The sequence below is a fragment of the Callorhinus ursinus genome, unplaced genomic scaffold (assembly GCF_003265705.2).
Source record: "Callorhinus ursinus isolate GAN/ISIS: 27379988/994484 unplaced genomic scaffold, GSC_fseal_2.0 scaffold2, whole genome shotgun sequence".
NCBI classification, from domain to species: domain Eukaryota; kingdom Metazoa; phylum Chordata; class Mammalia; order Carnivora; family Otariidae; genus Callorhinus; species Callorhinus ursinus.
The window spans coordinates 46,691,995-46,700,240 of NW_027397064.1; the positions used below are offsets into that span (position 1 = coordinate 46,691,995).

At 34.7% G+C, this 8,246-nt stretch overlaps 1 non-coding gene across 1 annotated transcript; it reads right to left on the bottom strand.

Moving 5' to 3' along the window:
- Positions 1 to 7,673: 7,673 nt before the first annotated feature.
- Positions 7,674 to 7,780, bottom strand: LOC112808304 (U6 spliceosomal RNA). Its single transcript, XR_003204328.1, has one exon. It is a non-coding gene; the product is annotated as a U6 spliceosomal RNA (small nuclear RNA).
- Positions 7,781 to 8,246: the final 466 nt, after the last annotated feature.

Here is an 8,246-nt window from a genome sequence, read left to right on the forward strand (position 1 = left end):
TCTCAGTCACTGCTAGTGAAATATAAATTAGTATATCCATTTTGGAAAACATTTTGGTGTCATCTATAAAAGGGAGATATATATATAACCCAGAAATTTCACTCTTAGGTGTGTATCCAAAATATTCATAAATCTATATCTCTATCAGCTATCTTTTTATCTACCTACCTACCTACTACTAAATATATGAAAACTTTCAAGGCAGCATTTTTTTTTAAAGATTTTATTTATTTATTTGACAGAGAGAGACACAGCGAGAGAGGGAACACAAGCAGGGGGAGTGGGAGAGGGAGAAGCAGGTTTCCTGCTGAGCAGGGAGCCCGATGCGGGGCTCGATCCCAGGACCCTGGGATCATGACCTGAGCCAAAGGCAGACGCTTAACAACTCAGCCACCCAGGTGCCCATCAAGGCCACATATTTTTGCAACCAAAGCTTTCAAGGAAACTAGATGTCTATCAACAGTAGAATGATATGTGGATTATTCAAACAATGGAATTCTATACTATAATAAAAAAAATTACTACCTAATGGATAAAAACTCAAAATGTTGATTGTGAAATGATAGGCACAAAATAATACATAGTGCTTCAATCTATATATAGAAAGCTTTAAAGCAGGTAAAATTAAATAATGGTTTTAGAAGTAAGAATATCAGTTACCTTTGGGGAGGCTAGTGATTGAGATCGAGGAATAAAGCAGTTTTCTGATATTATTCTATTTATGAAGTCTGTTGGTGTTATACTGTTGTGTTTACTTTGTGGTCATAAATAAAATTTATACTGAAGACTTTTCAACTGTTTCATGTTTATGTTATAAAGCAGTTAAAAGTTTATAAAACATTTTTTAGAATTTACTAGTTGAATTGTTTTAAATTCTGCTTACATAATAATCTTTGAGTGGAATTAGCATTCCAGGAAAATGAGTGTTCTTTCTCCTTCGAGAGAAATCATATGAATATATGGGAAATTTGAACTTTTTAAAAGATATTTTCAAATGACTGAAGAATTTTGAAAGATAACCTTTAAGGAAATGACTACAGATTTTCCCAGAAGCATTCCTTTGAAATAAATACTGGTGACTTGAGGATTCATAGATGTGTTCTGTTTCTTACCAGAGACTTAATTTTGTTAGGTATAAATAGCCTTCTCAGCCTCTGAGTAAGGGACAGGTGGGGCTAGGTAGGGAGAAATAGATAGGGGACTATGTGATCAGGCTCACAGAAATTCCAAATTGCTGAAGTGTAAGGAAACCAGAGATAAGGGAACAAACCAGACCATCCTGCCCTAGGCGTGTGTGTGTGTTGGGGGGAGGGTGTATGTGTGTGTCTTTTTTATGATAGTCACCTGTGACCAACAAAGAATAATCAGACCCTAAAAAGAAGTTAAGCCATTAAAGATGTTATCACCAGTCCTTACTCAAGCCAAGACATCACAAGAATGATAAGGCCATAAGCTCCTTGGTCAGTTCTAAATAAAAGACTGTAGGTGAAGGCTTTCATTGGAAACCTCTCTCACTCCCAGAGAGCTTTTTCTGTATCCTTGCTTAATAAACTTCTGTCCTTATGTATCACATGACCTCACTGATATGAGGAATTCTTAATCTCAGGAAACAAACTGAGTGTTACTGGAGTGGTTGGGGGTGGGAGGGATGGGGTGGCTGGGTGATAGACATTGGGGAGGGTATGTGCTACGGTGAGCGCTGTGAATTGTGCAAGACTGTTGAATCACAGATCTGTACTTCTGAAACAAATAACGCAACATATTTTAAGAAAAAAGAAAAAGAAGAAGATAACAGGAGAGGAAGAAAAGGGGAGTATGTCAGAGGGGGAGACGAACCATGAGAGATGATGGACTCTGAGAAACAAACTGAGGGTTCTAGAGGGGAGGGGGGGAGGGGGATGGGTTATCCTGGTGATGGGTATTGAGGAGGGCACGTTCTGCATGGAGCACTGGGTGTTATGAACAAACAATGAATCATGGAACACTGCACCAAAAACTAATGATGTAATATATGGTGATTAACATAACAATAAAAAATTAAAAAAAAATAAACTTCTGTCCTTTAACTCACTCTCCTTTGTCTGGGAGATTCATTCTTCGACTCCGTGAAAGAAGAATCTAGCTCCCCGCTTCACCTCTGTCATTTTAGTAATCTTCTCAGATGACATTCCAACCTTGTTGTGCCCTCTCTGGTTGGGGTATAATCACACTATTCCATTCCCCTGAACTTATCAACTGCCTCATCCAGTGATAAAACTGTGAGTTACACTGGGAACTATGTATATATTTTTCACAAAATTAGGCCTGATATATTTCCAGCCTTAGGATTTTTAAGAATGAATCTACTTAGAAAAACCATCTCTGGTTTCAACATGTGACTATCAACTCAAATATTCCTACTCAGTTAAGGAAACCAATGACAGCTTCGGTTCCTCAAGTTAAGTATCAGCTCCGTAACTATTATTAGATGGTATAACTGAGTGGTGAAATTGGTTGTTAATTCCAAACCAGATTCACATACTTAAAAGCAAAATTTATTGGGGCGCCTGGGTGGCTCAGTCGTTAAGCATCTGCCTTCGGCTCAGGTCATGATCCCAGAGTCCTGGGATTGAGTCCTGCATCCCATGCCCTGCTCTGCAGGAGGCCTGCTTTCCCTCTCTCACTCCCCCTGCTTGTGTTCCCTCTCTCGCTGTGTCTCTCTCTGTCAAATAAATAAAGCTTAAAAAAAAGCAAAATTTATTTATTCATTTATTCATTTATTTATTTTATTTAAATTCAATTAGCCACCATATAGTACATCATTAGTTCTTGATGCAGTGCTCAGTGATTCATTAGTTGCGTATAACACCAGTGCTCATCACATCACGTAAAAGCAAAGTTTATATAAAAATTTAATTTATAGTTGTCTAAAGATGTTTAAGGCAAAAAATGCCTATGTAAACAGATGTATATTTTCAATTAAATAGGTAATTCAAGTACTCATAGTGTCTTCACCAGGTTTTTGGAAAAGCATTCTTAATTGATTTCTCAGCTTTACCCTTCCCATATTGTAAAACTGTCCTAGAGTATAGATTTAACATGATAAATTCTATCCATATTTGAAATATTTTTCTTTAAATGTGAAAAACTTATGTAATTATTGTAAGATATCAAACTCCTAAATCTATTACTTATTTCTCTAACATGAAAGGGAGTGCTAAAAAATGATTTTATGTAAGTGTCAAATATGCTAGGTATGCTACCGAAGCATATAGCACATTTAAATTACATTAAATATACTAATTAAGTCCAAGAATATATATTAAAGGTATATAAAAATATATGAGCGGAGATAAACAGTATTCACTAGAACCAGAACATTTTTGCTTGTGAATGCAAAGACAACATGTCTTTAAGATGTTAAATATCCCCAAAGTACACTTTTTAACATGATTCCAATTAAAAGGCATAATTCCAATTAAAAGAGTGGCTTGGCCCACATAGTTTGATTTGCTATGACACTGGAAATAAGCCATCCTTATTCTCTTGGGTTAGATCTAGATTCTTTAGTATTCAATGGGGAGCTCCTTGGGAATTATTGATTGCAGTATAAACCACCATCAGAGAGTTATTTTTAATCATTTCTCCTCTAACAATGTAGCATTTGCTTTATCATAGTTGAATATCATCGACGAATGACTTGTGAAGAGAATTTAAAATGTATAACAGAGACCTGTGGCATTTTAGTCATTAGTAGTCCAAGTTTCTATGACTTTAGCAATGCAGAATATTCTACTTCATTTGGCCATTAAAAAAAAAATCGGTTGGGTTAGATATAATTCATAAGCCACAACTTTCTGGCCTTTGTCTTGTTTCTGTTTTTTTTCTTTTTTCTTTTCCTTCTTTCAATATCATTTCTGGATTATATTTGATAACATTCCCTGATTCTTACTTACGGCATAAGTTCTTTATAGAATGCTTGGAAAAGCACTCAGCCAAATTCACACCCAAATTCCCCAGGAAAGCTCAAATTTGTGAAATTATTATAGTTTCAAGAAAAGTACAAAAGTTTCTAAAAGGTATATATTGATATCTATCTATAACTCAGCCCCCATTTAGGTAGACTTTAATTCATGTAAGTTATTGTGCTAGGCACTATAAGCAACACAAAGGTGGAAAAAAGACATTCATATTGCTTGTATGTATCTTAAGAGTCTTACTGATGCCTTAGGAATGAGGCAAAGCAGTTTCCCTTAGTTGTGAGAGCAAGTCATTTTACCCACCATATGTTATTTTTACATATATTTGTGTAATTTTAACTTGAAATACATGAGAGAAGAATTTATAATTCGGGGCACATTTTTTTTTGCCAGAAACAACTTGGAGGCATTTCAAGATATCTTGTAAAAATCTTATACATACTTTCTATGCTGAAAATTTGACAGTCTTTGTAAGTGAGGCCTTCTGGGTCATATATATATATAAATAAAGAAACAGAATAGTTCAAGAAACTATTATGACAATAATTTAATAGATGTATTTTGTTCATTGCACTGTTAGAAAGAAATGCTACTTTGAGTCTTCGCTGACAGTTGCCTGTAGGCAAACTATTAGTGCAACCAGTTAAGCCAAAGCATTAATCGTAACTGCTTTTTAAGACAATCATTTTGGAGCTTTTACAAATGCTCTTAGGTTATGCCAATTTACTATTTAGGGATTCTCCTACTCTACTGGGCCCCAGTTCCATATTCAATGATAGAGAATCAATATTGTTCATCTTTAGGAATTAAATATGATGCATGTTTCTCAGAACTTCATTTCCCATGCATACAAATTGAGTATGTGTACAATTTGAGTATTCAATTAACATGAAGTTCTCTGTCTTCAGCCCAAACATTGGATGTAAAATATCCAGCCTCTACAATGTCCACCACAACCGACCGCAACCAAAAGGAAAATCGAATCAAATCTGGGAATGCTCAGCTGAACTTAGGCTCACGTACACAAAAATGTATCTTCTATTGAGCATTTCTGCTATTTTGCTTTGTAACTGCGATGCACTGTTGAGGGCTCCTGATCTGTTATCTCCCACTGGGCGTGTGGCTCTCAGCATAGGTACAGTTCCTCCTGGCGGGTACAACAGTCTCTTTCTAAAGAGCACCGCTATTCTTTTCTAGAAGATTATGCTTGTTCTTCCTCCCCTTCCTCTCCTTATCCTCCCCTCCCCCAATCCTCTTTCCTCTCTCTCTTGCCTACCTGTTAGTACGTTCTTCCCTCAGGAGTAGAAACTCCACTGCTATCTACTGATAAATAGTTCGGTCTTCCATTGGTCTCTACAGCTATATTGCGGCTCATTGACAATAGTGGCATCATGGCACCCAGCTTGTTTGCTATCTGTCAGCGAAGTAAGAGAGTACATCTTTGCTTTTTGTTCTTTTTCTTTGGTAGTTCCAATATGATGTTCTTTGTGGCTCAGGGTTAAGGATTTGGGTTTTTAAAAAATATTTTAAAGTTTTGTTTACATACCTCTTTCCACAGTCTTTGCTGCTAAATTGCTGATTTCCTCATAGGGTCTAAGTCCTTATTTCCTGCCATGGGTCCTCTCCTGGGAGATGTCACATTTGTAGTCACAACAACTTTCTTGGACCAGTATATCAGTTTGACAATCAAGCCTACATTATTGGACATAACTGAGTCAATTTTTAATCTCTATCCACATATGTCTTTTGAAGGGGGAAAATATGAGAGTAGATCAATGTTAAATAGAGTCTATGGATAGATATATTTCTTTATCAATAAACTGTAATACACCAAACTGGTCCTTATTGTTCCCAAACAGTTTTCAATGCTTACGTTATTTACTGCAGCTTTTCTTGGTGGCATAATAAAACATCATTGGTTCATAATATAATCAGCAGCAAATTTGTTTTAACATTTTTATTATCACCTCAATAATAATATTCTCCTTGAATTTGAATTGTGACTATTAAAAGGTAATGTTGGGGATATTCACAGAAAAGGAGATTTTTGCTGTTGTCTTAGTTATAGGAATTCTGATATAAATATTGCAGCATATAATTCACCAGAAAATGATAAAGAAGATTCAGAAGGTAAAGAAAAAAAACTTCAAGTTCCTTAAACATAAATCATAATAACTGAGGGATGGTGTATATGAAATACATTAGTTTGAACAAGGACATTTCAATATTTATTTTCCACATTTAACGTTTGTTAGCCTGCTTTCATCTCAGTATGGAAAGAAATCATTCTAAGCTGCCTATTTTTTCTCCACAATGGGATACCATATTACAGAGTGTTATATTTTTTTCAAAGTGTTTTATTTTTTTAATTGAATACCTTGCTACTGAATTTTATAACGCAATCCTTTTATTTGAAGTGTTTTCTTTTTACTAGTGAATATTATAGCCATCTCAAGTGTTTCCTTTAGTCTCCCCTTGAATCTTTAATAGCAACAAAAACAAAAAAGGCAAATGCAACAACAAAGAAAAATTTCAGTTAGAAAAATGTGATTCACACAAACTCTCAGGGAAAATAATAATAAAAATTCTACTCTGTAAAAATCATTGGTTTTGTAAATGCTTATGGTACTTGTTACCCAAGAGTCTATAAATAAGTCATGTGCCTTAATATAAAAGAATATGGTTGTTCATGTTGATGTTTTTATCATTTCTCTCTTTTTAATTGTCTTATATTGATGGTCATATACAGAATGGTCAAGGGCAACAACTGTAAACAAATAGAAACCAAAATAAAAATATAGATGTAAAAAAACCCTAGATATATAAGTGCATTAATGAGCTATATAAGTGTAGGGCTAAAGGGGACATTTATCATGAGGGAGAAGCCACAGCATTGCACGTTTATGCTTTGCTAAATTGCATGGGAAGTGTCATGTTGAAAGGGCTTTTGGAAAAAAAATTCTTGTATCAACTTTGAATTAATATTTATGTTCTTATTTTTGCAGGGCACTTGGAAAATGAATTTTTCATTAACATTAATCCAGACTGTTTAGAATAATTGCTAACCTGACAGGTGCTATATTTTGTCTTTTAAAAAGTGTCTTTCCTAGAACACTTATTTTGCTTAGTACATTTACACTATGCTATTCTTTCTATTTGCCATTTGCCAACCTGGTTTAATAAACTAAGTTTGTCCTAACTGTGTTTGAATGTTCCAAGACTATATCACTTTCCTTTAACCCGGCATATGCTTATAACGAGGAGCTCCTTCCATTTAGGTTCAAAAGAAAACATTTACTGTACCAGACTTACAGTAAAAATACTGGTCAAATTGTTTGGGTGTAAAACATCAGTTTTTTAAATCTTTTTTTTTTTTAAATGGTGTATACCAAATCTCTCAATTCCATAATAAGTAGGTGGTTGCTCTTGAGTTTTCTCCTCACAATAGTTTAAAAGAGCATTTGAGCAAAGATCCACATACATCTAGTTTAAACATGATTGCTTGAAAATGTTTCATTCTTTTTTCACATCTCTGGTTATACATGATGATGCGGATGCTGCTGTATCATCATGAAGATTTGACTTGATCCTTGAAAAGATACAATGTGGTGAAAATTTTAAGAAAGGGATAATTTAAATAATATGCTTCCATCAAGGCAAACATGGTGTGTGTGTGTGTGTGTATGCACATATATATGAGTTTATAATGTATTGATAAATGATTATTCAAATTGATTTTTATGTGTCATCCTTGCACAAAGGCCATGCTAATCTGCTCTGTACTGTTTCAATTTCTGTATGTGTGCTGCCAGAGCAAGCACAATTCAAATTAATTTTTAAATTATGAAGGATACTTAAATATAAGTTGGAAAAATAAATGAATGTGAAATTCACCAAAAACATTATAGAAATAGAACAGAAAGACTTAAGGCTTGAATTGACATCTATCTGTCAGTGATTTAAGAATCTGTAGCTTCACTGCAGGGCTTTCTTCTGAGTTCCAACAATATATCCACTGTTGCTGGATATATCATGTAAGGCTCAAAATAAATTTGTAAGAAACTACTGTATGTAGTGGCATCTTTCATATTTTATTACACCTATCCCCACCTTACTCTTCATAACCACCTTTAAGAACTTTAGTTCTTGAGGGATCGTCTCATTATTTTGCACACCTCAAGTCAGTCATCGCTCAGTCCACAGTAATTAGTCCAAGAGACAGACACCTGGCCCAAAGAAACCCAATAAGATCCTTTTCGGTAAGTTTTTTTTTTTTAATTTGGTTTT